Source organism: Coregonus clupeaformis, unplaced genomic scaffold, assembly GCF_020615455.1.
Source record: "Coregonus clupeaformis isolate EN_2021a unplaced genomic scaffold, ASM2061545v1 scaf1379, whole genome shotgun sequence".
In the NCBI taxonomy this organism is placed as follows: Eukaryota; Metazoa; Chordata; class Actinopteri; order Salmoniformes; family Salmonidae; genus Coregonus; species Coregonus clupeaformis.
This window is the reverse complement of record NW_025534833.1, coordinates 28284-40673: the sequence shown is the minus strand read 5'-3', so window position 1 is coordinate 40673 and position 12390 is coordinate 28284.

The window sequence follows — 12390 nt, the reverse complement described above, 5'->3', positions numbered from 1 at the left end:
GCTAGCCTTACTGGGGTCCGACTTACTGGAGATGATTGTGAAGATGTCCCTTTAATGGAGTGGATCCAATGCTGCCCAATTCCCTTTATGGCAATGCATTTTGTACTTTTTCGTTAAAAGAACTTGCCTTCCCTTTGTGCTCCCGACGGACGAAAACAAACAAACCAATGAAATCCCCAGGACAACAGGAGAAAATCAACAGCAACAACAAGGAATCAATAATTTATTTAATCAGCCAGGAAGCATGAAGTCTTGGATCTCATTTCGGGGGCCGAGGAGACTAGGGACCAGGAAGTCAGCTGACACAGTACAGGTCGCACTGCTCCGTCTGTTGAGACCCTATATATAGACACCAAATCATATCTGCTTCCAAGAAATCATTCAACTACCAACCACACAGTCCCATTTCCCTCCTAAGCCACAGAGCCTCCAATAGAATCAATAACTTCTCAAATGGATACTTAGTCAAGTGGTCTGCAGGTCAAAGCTAATGGACATTGGCATGTACCCGAAATTGCCTTTTTTTAAATTATTTTTTATTTGGTGTACAGACTGATATGATGTATGTTCTGTTTCCACTTGCAGATTTCCAACTCTACCAACATTTTCACACAAAGATACAGCAGAGTGTAGCTCAGACAAATCACTTGTTTATTTAATTGAGGGGAGGGTGGAGTGAGGAAGGATTGGTCTCTAGCCTCTTGGACCAGAGAAGGCCAGACCGTAAACTCTCTGTTTGACTTATCATCATCATTTATTAGAGTGTAACTCTTGGAGGACATCCGTGTCTTTATATGATTACACCTCTCCAGAATGTCAAACAGCAACTTATCACAGAGGAGTAGACATCATGCTGTGGAACGTTTGCATCACCTTTGTTCCTCTTTGCTTTCCATGCATACCCTGAACTGAGGAGAGCCAGACAAGGTTAGAAATGTATTTTCCTGAGCTTTGTTGTCTCTGGTATATAACTGAAGATCTTTGACTCCTCCTCTGTGGCAGCACTACCTGTGGTGGTTTCTGGATGCTTTCACACCAATAAACATTTCAAATCAGTCAATGATGAAGACTTCATGCTGCCATTGTCCATTTTAGCTGCTGAGCAATCTGTTCCATGGCTTAGCTCTTTAGGCGCACAATTGGCCCAGCATCGTCCGGGTTAGGGGAGGCCGGGGTAGGCCGTCATTGTAAATAAGAATTTGTTCTTAACTGACTTGCCTAGTTAAATAAAATTAAAATAAAGTCTGTGGTGCAGAGGACCTACAGTTGCCTGTAAATAAGGGCTGGACGACGGGAGGGAAACCAGTCTTGGGAGGAAGGGGAGAAGTGGTTTGAGCCATCCCCAGGCTCGTGGCGAGGATATTTATCCAGGGAAGCACACTGGGAGAGGGAAGAGAGAGGCAGTTAGTTTGTAAGTTAGCTAGTCAGCTAGCTAACTTACTAATGCTACTGTCTGCAACAATGGTGTGACACAGGTTAAAAGCAACGTGACCATCCTGCAAAACACATTTTTTGATACTTTTACAAACTGTAACCATTGTGTCTATTGAATATGGAGTTTTCAGGCTGTAGACGTATCTCCTCTACCACATGGTTCAAAGTCTTTATCAGCTGACACAGGATAAATCACTGTGTAAATATTCCTGTACAGGGAACCTTTGAAACACGTTCCAGAATTCAACTTCAAACAACACAGATGTCCGCTAGAGTAGCAGTAATCACAAAAGCACACAGAGACTTGGACCGACTCACCAGTTTCCTAGCCATTGAACTGAGGACGTTTTCTACATCCTGGACCCACATCTGTGAAAGAGAGGTAGAGAGAGAGAGAGGTAGAGATAGAGAGGTAGAGATAGAGAGGTAGAGAGAGAGGTAGAGAGAGAGAGAGGTAGAGATAGAGGTAGAGATAGAGATGAAAAGGAGAGATCAGACAGACAAGGGGATGATAAGCAGCTGACACGCAAGGACATGAATCATTCAAAGAGAGTGAGACGTTGTTGCAGTGCAGAATCTCTTTATGCCACATTTTATCACAATAGACCTAGTTTTGCAAAGAGAGCAGTTTTCCGCATGCTGGATTTCTCCCCAGTAACTGTGCACCCCCTTTGTTCTTGTGACCCAGAAGTCTCAAATCTTGATGAAGTGACATTTCTAAGTTGCCCTATCACACAGTCACATAGATACACTCTATCCAATCCATCTATGTACATTTAGAAACTACATAGCAGTGCATACAATACGGGGGCTGATCAAAGGTAGCATCTAGAGCAAAACTCTTCCAAGGTATAATTGTAACCCTTAGAGAGTTCACCTTTGTGGATCCCCCCAGGTCCTAGCAGACACACACAACGATTTAGTGTTGGTAGTTTGCCTGAGATGACAAAACACAGAGAGAGTGTGCAGGTGAGAGATGGATGAAGAGAGTTTCAGGTGAGATCTTTCTTACTCTGTGGCTCTGTCTCGTCTCTATGCTCCACTCCCTCACGTCTCTCCAGTGCTCTGGCAGGCGAGCACTAGCCACCCTCCTATCCTCTGCTCCAGGCATGCTGAAGAAGCGTCCGCTCTCTCCCTTCTGACTCCTAGACAGTCCCAGTCCACTGGTGTTTGGAATTGGCCCAAACAGAGCTGGGGGTTTCTGGCCAGACCACCCCCTCTTATCGGTCTCAGGTGACTGACACTGTTTCTGTATTTGGAACTTGAGTCGAGACATTGATACTCTGCACTGTGTGCTAGAGTCAAGTTTCTCTAGTTAGAGCAAGGCTCTTTCATTGCCATTCAGTATATCCTACCCCTAGTCACGATCCTGTAAGTCTAAGCCATCTCTGACTTAGTCAACTTCAAATATCTGAAAAGCTATTTCAACTTCAATTAGCTGTGTAATTGGGCTGGCCATACAACAGAGAAGGCTTTGATCTATGGGAAATATTATCTATTTATTTCTCTATGCATTATAAACGATCTGACAAAAGAAAGACCCATTATTAATGTGAAGACAGATTTAATGATTTACTGTCCTAGCACTGCTTCTGAATCATAATTATTACAAACTGTAGCTATTATTGCGGTTATATGGATGAATAATATAGAGAGCACTTTTGGAAATCAGAAAATAATAGAATAATTGGGCTCTCACCTGTTCCTTTTCTTTCCATACAGCCTGGTCACCCTCTCCGTGTGTTCACCACTGGTTGCTGCTGCCTTAGGATCTGAAAAGAGGAATTTCAATCAGAAAGTTTAAACCAGTAGACTGTTGTATAGGTAGACTCTGTACTATAAAACACATGTGTTAGCCATGAGAGTTTAGCGTGCCTAGCTAGCCTGATGCACTGCCACCTGGGACTAAAATGCTTTTGGCTCGACTCCTGGACACTTGTTTAAAATATCCACTACTACATCATACCAAGTCTCTGTGTAGTAATCCAGGGCCCGTATTTAAAAAGTGTTTCAGAGTAGGGTCCCTCTTGTCCGTATAATCGTATTCATTATGATCTAAAAGGCAAAACTGATCATTTAGCAGCACTGCTACTCAGAATCTTTGTGAATGCGGGCCCCGGAGCCTGCAGCATCTCACTAGCACTAAGCCTAAACTCTGATTGGGTGGTTATTGATGCCTACCATCCAGGAAGCTTCGCTGGTATTACCATGGAAACACAAAGACTAGCCAGCCAGATGCATTTGGGGAAGAGCGGTTCCAGATTCTAATTTGACTAATTTACTGGATTGAAACCAGAGGGATCAGGTCTTATACTTTTCCCTGAACCCGTTCCCATAACAAGCCTGTGTCTCTCTCATGCTCTTTCTCCACTTGTTGGAGCAACTAGTGAACTTTGTCAGTTTAACCAAATCTATAGAGCTTGACCTCTTATTTATGTCTACTGTGCTTGATGGTCTTTGATGTACGTATGCTTTCCCACAGCATCAATTAAACCTCTCTTTGAACTACAGCTTTACTAAATAAAATAAAATAAAATTGTATTTGTCACATACACGTGTTTAGCAGATGTTATCGCGGGTGTAGCGAAATGCTTGTGCTTCTAGCTCCGACAGCGCAGTAATATCTAACAAGTAATATCTAACAATTTCACAACATATACCCAATACACAAAAATCTAGGTAAGGAATGGAATTAAGAATATATACATATATGGATGAGCAATGACAGAGCGGCATGGACTAAGATACAGTAGAATATTATAGAATACAGTATATACAGTGAGGGAAAAAAGTATTTGATCCCCTGCTGATTTTGTACATTTGCCCACTGACAAAGAAATTATCAGTCTATAATTTTAATGGTAGGTTTATTTGACAGAATAACAACAAAAAAATCCAGAAAAACGCATGTCAAAAATGTTATAAATTGATTTGCATTTTAATGAGGGAAATAAGTATTTGACCCCCTCTCAATCAGAAAGATTTCTGGCTCCCAGGTGTATTTTATACAGGTAACGAGCTGAGATTAGAAGCACACTCTTAAAGGGAGTGCTCCTAATCTCAGGATGTTACCTGTATAAAAGACACCTGTCCACAGAAGCAATCAATCAATCAGATTCCAAACTTTCCACCATGGCCAAGACCAAAGAGCTCTCCAAGGATGTCAGGGACAAGATTGTAGACCTAGACAAGGCTGGAATGGGCTACAAGACCATCGCCAAGCAGCTTGGTGAGAAGGTGACAACAGTTGGTGCGATTATTCACAAATGGAAGAAACACAAAATAACTGTCAATCTCCCTCGGCCTGGGGCTCCATGCAAGATCACACCTCGTGGAGTTGCAATGATCATGAGAAGGTGAGGAATCAGCCCAGAACTACACGGGAGGATCTTGTCAATGATCGCAAGGCAGCTGGGACCATAGTCACCAAGAAAACAATTGGTAACACACTACGCCGTGAAGGACTGAAATCCTGCAGCGCCCGCAAGGTCCCCCTGCTCAAGAAGGCACATATACAGGCCCGTCTGTAGTTTGCCAATGAACATCTGAATGATTCAGAGGAGAACTGGGTGAAAGTGTTGTGGTCAGATGAGACCAAAATGGAGCTCTTTGGCATTAACTCAACTCGCCGTGTTTGGAGGAGGAGGAATGCAGTGGCGCAGTGGTCTAAGGCACTGCATCGCAGTGCTAGCTGTGCCACTAGAGTGGTTCGAATCCAGGCTCTGTCGTAGCCGGCCGCGACCGGGAGACCCATGGGGCGGCGCACAATTGGCCCAGCGTCGTCCAGGGTAGGGGAGGGAATGGCCGGCAGGGATGTAGCTCAGTTGGTAGAGAATGGCGTTTGCAGGCCAGGGTTGTGGGTTCGTTTCGCACGGGGGGTATGAAAAATAAAAATAAATAATGTATGCACTCACTAACTGTAAGTTGCTCTGGATAAGAGCGTCTGCTAAATGACTAAAATGTAAATGGTCAGATGAGACCAAAATCGAGCTCTTTGGCATCAACTCAACTCGCCGTGTTTGGAGGAGGAGGAATGCTGCCTATGACACCAATAACACCATCCCCACCGTCAAACATGGAGGTGGAAACATTATGCTTTGGGGGTGTTTTTCTGCTAAGGGGACAGGACAACTTCACCGAATCAAAGGGACGATGGACGGGGCCATGTACCGTCAAATCTTGGGTGAGAACCTCCTTCCCTCAGCCAGGGCATTGAAAATGGGTCATGGATGGGTATTCCAGCATGACAATGACCCAAAACACACGGCCAAGGCAACAAAGGAGTGGCTCAAGAAGAATCACATTAAGGTCCTGGAGTGGCCTAGCCAGTCTCCAGACCTTAATCCCATAGAAAATCTGTGGAGGGAGCTGAAGGATCGAGTTGCCAAACGTCAGCCTCGAAACCTTAATGACTTGGAGAAGATCTGCAAAGAGGAGTGGGACAAAATCCGTCCTGAGATGTGTGCAAACCTGGTGGCCAACTACAAGAAATGTCTGACCTCTGTGATTGCCAACAAGGGTTTTGCCACCAAGTACTAAGTCATGTTTTGCAGAGGGGTCAAATACTTATTTCCCTCATTAAAATGCAAATCAATTTATAACATTTTTGACGTGCGTTTTTCTGGATTTTTTTGTTGTTTTTCTGTCTCTCACTGTTCAAATAAACCTACCATTAAAATTATAGACTGATCATGTCTTTGTCAGTGACATGCTCAAAATCAGCAGGGGATCAAATACTTTTTTCCCTCACTGTACATATGAGATGAGTAATGCAAGATATGTAAACATTATTAAAGTGACTAGTGTTCCATTTCTTAAAGTGGCCAGTGATTTCAATAGGCAACAGCAGCCTCTAATGTGCTAGTGATGGCTATTTAACAGTCTGATGGCCTTGAGATAGAATCTGTTTTTCAGTCTCTCGGTCCCAGCTTTGATGCACCTGTACTGACCTCGCCTTCTGGATGATAGAGGGGTGAACAGGCAGTGGCTCGAGTGGTTGATTACCTTGATTATCTTTTTGGCCTTCCTGTGACATCGGGTGCTGTAGGTGTCCTGGAGAGCGGGTAGTTTGCCCCCGGTAATGCGTTCGGCAGACCGCACCACCCTCTGAAGAGCCCTGTGGTTGCAGGCGCTGCAGTTGCCGTACCAGGCGGTGATACAGCCCGACAGGATGCTCTCAATTGTGCATCTGTAAAAGTTTGTGAGGGTTTTAGGTGCCAAGCCAAATTTCTTCAGCCTCCTGAGGTTGAAGAGGCACTGTTGCGCCTTCTTCACAACACTGTCTGCGTGAGTGGACCATTTCAGTTTGTCAGTGATGTGTACGCCAAGGAACTTGAAGCTTTCCACCTTCTCCACTGCAGTCCCGTCGATGTGGATAGGGGGGTGCACCCTCTGCTGTTTCCTGAAGTCCACGATCATCTCCTTTGTTTTGTTGATGTTGAGTGAGGGGTTATTTTCCTGGCACCACACTCCCAGAGCGTCATTGTTGGAAATCAAGCCTACTACTGTTGTGTTGTCTGCAAACTTGATGATTGAGTTGGAGGCGTACCTGGCCATGCAGTCATGGGTGAACAGGGAGTACAGGAGTGGGCTGAGCACACACCCTTGTGGGGCCCCAGTGTTGAGGATCAGCGAAGTGGAGGTCTTGTTTCCTACCTTCACCACCGGGGGGCGGCCCATCAGGAAGTCCAGGACCCAGTTGCACAGGGCGGAGTTCAGACCCAGGGCCTCAAGCTTAATGATGAGCTTGGACGGTACTATGGTGTTGAATGCTAAGCTATAGTCATTGAACAGCATTCTTACATAGGTATTCCTCTTGCCCAGATGGTATAGGGCAGTGTGCAGAGTGATGGCGATTGCATCGTCTGTGGATCTATTGGGGCGGTAAGCAAATTGAAGTGGGTCTAGGGTGTCAGGTAAGCTAGAGGTGATATGATCCTTGACTAGTCTCTCAAAGCACTTCATGATGACAGAGGTAAGTGCTATGGGGCGATAGTAATGTAGTTCAGTTACCTTCGCTTTCTTGGGTACAGGAACAATGGTAGCCATCTTGAAGCATGTGGGGACAGCAGACTGGGATAGGGAGAGATTGAATATGTCCGTAAACACACCAGCCAGCTGGTCTGCGCATGCTCTGAGGACGCAGCTAGGGCTGCCGTCTCGGCCGGCAGCCTTGCGAGGGTTACTATAGACGCAACAAACTGTATTGTTTACTCGCAAATTGCAGGTGAACTCCGTTAGAGGCCGAAGAGGATGACAGGCATGTGTTTTAGAAGGCTATGTCGGTCTGGAGTACAGCCAACTTTACTGTAGTACTGTACCTGGAACTGATGCCTGACAGCGCGGGGAGCCTCACTTCTCCATGGGCTGCAGGTCTCTCTGCACGTATGCCATCTCTTTCTCCCCCAGCTCGTCCGGATGGCTGAAAGGATGGATGGAAGGAGGAGAGGAGAGGAAAGCAGTGGTGGAGAGGTGGGTGGACAGCAGGTGACAGATCGTATTAGCACAGGAGAGGAGAGTGTGACAGATAAACTCACATAGCTGAATACCTCTGGGGGTTCTAAGTGTAAGTATGGTGACTGCTTGCCTTTTTGGCATGGGCTATCACCATTACCTCAGTGACTCAGTGACTTCCTGCCAGAAAGAGAGAGACAGATTACTCTGAGGACATGATTTTTGGTTGCTTTGTTGGTTTTTCGGGTTGTTGGGGGGATTCTCATTTTAGCTGCTCAAGCACAAAGCCTGCACAGTCAGTTTGGTTCAATGCAAAGTGATGTGTCACTGTTTCCAGGTTGTTGGGTAGGAGTGTTCCCACAATCTGCATAGAAAATGTTTGGTGCTTGTAATGTAGTCAGTGTTCAATATACAGAGGAGAGAATTACTACCCTAGCATATCTGTCAAGCATTCTGTTTGTGCTTGTAATGCCTGTGTATGTATGTGCGCTTGTGTGTTTACATGATTTAAAACAAGCCTCCAGAGATCGTAAGGCAGGGTCAGATGTTTATAGAGAGAGTGTTAATCAGCTCCAGGGGTAAACAGAAGATCTGTGTTGTTGGGTCTCAGTCCCATGGGAGATGTTTGAATATACTCAAACCACTCCTGCCACGCCCAGCCCTGTGGCATCTCCATATGCTGAGCTGATGTGGAATGCTGATGAGGAAATGCTCTTACATAGTATGCAGGGTGGCAGGGCTGAAGGTAGCCTAGCGGTTAGAGCGTTGGGCCAGTAACTGAAAGGTTGCTGGTTCGAATACCTGAGCCGATAAGGTGTAAATCTGTTGATGTGCCCTTGAGCAAGGCACTTAACCCTAATTTGCTCCAGGGGCATCATAATACTATGGCTGACCCTGTCATGAAGTGTATCTGTTCATTTTATATTGCTGAAGAAGTACTGTTACTAAAAGTGTGTTATTTCTTTGGACTGGTTGTGTGAGAGTGAAACTGTGGGTGGCTGAGGAGTGTCTGTAATGTTGTCTGTGTAAGTATGTGCTTGTGGGAAGGACTGTCAGGAGAATGTCCTCAGTGGCCTCTCTCTCTACTCAACTCTCCAGCAACAAGGCTCTCCAAGGACAATAGTGGGTCACACTTTATTTGGAAAGTCTGGATAGTTCATCTGTAGTATGTTCTACAGATGGTCATACTATCAACAAACTGTCTGTTGATAAGCTATTGCTTGCTAAGGTTACGGTTAGGGTTAGGGTTAGGGTAAGGGTAAGGGTAAGGGTAAGGGTTAGGGCTAGGGTTAGGGTAAAGGTTAAGTTTAGGGTTAGAATAAGGGTTAAGGTTAGGGGCAGGGCTAGGATTAGTAGATAGTTACTTGAAATGTTACTGATAGTCTGTAAATAGTCTGTAGAGCATCTACAGATGGCCTATTCAAATAAAGTGTTACCCAATAGTGTATCAGGCCAATCTAAGACTATCAGAGATGATGGTGAAACACTAGCACTGTCCCACCCAGTCAAATTGATCACACAATAGAATGCTCACATTGGTCGTAAATCTCATGGCGAAAGAACAGGCTGTCCAATCTCCTCCCTGGCAAACTGACTTTAACTCTAATAATGCCATAATATCTACCCTCAACTTTTCAACTCAAACTTTTCAACCCGATCACAGCCTGTTGTCTTGTTTTCCATCGTTAAACAAACGTGAGCAGAGAAAGATTATCTCAAAGATTAGCTTGACAACATTTTAGGGATGGATTTTAATGGCTTGACAGTAATCCATGAGTCATAATGGTACAAAACAACACGTGAGGCGATGGAAGCTTGGGTCGTTTTTTTTTGTAAACAGTCTAATGGCCCAACTTGCTTTGAGTTCAGAGTTGACTGGGAGGCTGGCACACCGGGTACAGGCTGGTATTTGGCATCAGCTTGACATCCAAACCACCACACCCAAGCCTCTATAGACAATCCATCCATCATAGTGGTGTTTTTACATTCCTCAAATCTCAAAACAAAATAACCTCACATACAGAGCTTTCCCTTCCTCCCTCAGCTCTGCATGAAGAGATCGTCTGTTATTTAGGTCTCATGCTGTATCCCGCAATTGATTTCCTCCCCATGATCTTGAGTTTAATGGCCACCATGGCATTTACAATTAATATTTACTAGAAACCTCTGTTTTTTTCCCCAGAATGGTTGTTCCAAGAGCTGTCTTTCAACATAACATTCAGCAGGGAACTAACTGAGAAACACTGCAGCACACTTCAGACTAACGACGCCGGCTTTGCAGCACAAAATCACCTTGAATCAATTCAACCCTCGACCCCTGGTGTTTTTCACACCACTTAATTGCCTCTTTCCCCAGACCTGACAGTCACAGTGAGATGACATTCAAGCACAGGGAGTGCCTGAAGGCTGGCGGAACTAGAACAAGTGCATTTGGTGTACTCCGTACTGGCTTTATACACATGACACAATAGAGATAGAGAGTGGAGATGACAAATGATTGGGAGATGACAAATGATTGGGAGATGACAAGTGATTGAGAGATGACAAATGTTTGGGAGATGACAAATGTTTGGGAGATGACAAATGATTCGAACAAATGATTCGAACAAATGATTCGAACTGAAGAGCACAAGTGCTGGCAAAACTGACTCTTTCTCATTGCAAATCCCACACAAGAATAAAGCCATCAAACAAGACTAGAGCCCTCAGAGCCTCCAACCAGAGCATGATAGGGATTGGAGCTCTCCGTCTAGACCAGTTGATGTATCGGTGGGTAGGCTTGAATGTACTCACGGTTTGACTCGGTTGTTGAATCGTCTGCGCAGAATGACTGACAGGGTCGAGATGATCAGGATCGTGGTGCACATGATCAACCTGGCCCACGCACCCAGCAGGCAGGCCGGGTCAGCATGAACAGCTCATGGGGGCTCCCTGTCCTACGATCCGGAGGGGCCAAGTTAGCGTAGCGTTAGCCTGTTAGCCTGTTCCAGTCTGCTGCCCGTACGTCTCTCCTAGACGCCTGCTAAAACCTGGCTGGATTAGCAGGTGGGGATTAGACCAGATGAGATCACTGATACTGTACTAGCGTAAGCCACTATGTGATGTGTACGCACTTTCTCATTAATCTCTAATTAGACACTGTGATGTCACGAGAGGCTGTGTCCTGGAGGGACGTTACATCCCCCTGAGATGGCTGCAAACCCAGACAGCTATGGCTCCATCTGCTGGTATGGTCGGGAACTCCACCCCTCTATGGCCAATCTTCCCACGCAGCTGAAACAAATCAGGAGCTGATGAGCTGAAGGTTTGGGAAGGGAAGAGACACACTGAGGGAGTGTGTGGGGGGTGAAGAAACACAGTCTCCAACCTGGGCTCTCTGGAGGACAAGAGTGCTGCACGTCCACTTCCATGAGGAATATAAGGATTTGGAGATACTTACCTTTGGGAAATACTCACCTTTGGATATATGCACCTGTGGAAATACGTGAGAGACATTTGGAAGGACTTTTTGCTGGGTTGGCCACTAGCTGCAACGTGGACTACAGTAAGGCTGGGGAAAAGTTATCTGAGCGAGTGAGAATTATGATTTTGGATGTGGAAGAGACATCCCTGAACTGTTAACCCTTAAAGAGCCACAAGAGAACAGAATTTTGTTATATTTTCGTTAATTTCCCAAGACCTATAATAAAATCCTTGTTTTGTTTGAACCTTGTCTCCTTGCACTACGTGAGCAATCCCGCTGAAAGCTGTGTAGCCTCTCGTGACGTCACAGATGGTGGAGAATACGGGCACGCTCAAGCGTTAATAGTGCATGTCAGAGGAGGATACCGAAGGTTTGATCACCCAGTTTTCCAAGTTGGCCGTAGGCTCCCCGCCGACTGAAATGGAGGACATATTGAAAGCCCTTGTTGCTGGCCAGCAAGCCCAGATGCAAGCAAACGTGGCTCTCTTGGAGGAGCAAAAGAAAGCCAACCTTCTGAAGGCAGAGGAATTGCAGTTGCAGAGACAGAGGGTTGTCCAAAATACCCGCCCAATAAAGGCAAGTGACTTTATATCTAAGATGGGAGCTACCGATGACATTGAGGCATACCTGCATGCATTTGAGGCCACGGCCACTAGGGAAGCCTGGCCCAAGCAACAGTGGGTTGGTCTGTTAGCCCCCTTTCTAACCGGGGAATCGCTGAATGCTGTCCGGGACCTGGGCCCTGACCAGGTTACTGACTATGATGCCCTGAAGTCTGAGATCCTCAGCAGATATGGACTCACAAAGTTTGGTATGGCCCAGCGCTTTCACAGCTGGACCTTCCAACCAGACCAACCTCCTCGGGCGCAGATGCATGAACTTGTCCGAATCGCAAGGAAATGGCTGGATCCGCAGAGGAATACAGCAGCGGCGGTGGTGGAGGCCGTTGTGGTGGATCGGTACCTACGCGCCCTGCCTTATGAGGCAAAACGGTTCATCAGTCAACAGGCCTTGACCACGGCTGATCTGACCGTGGAAGC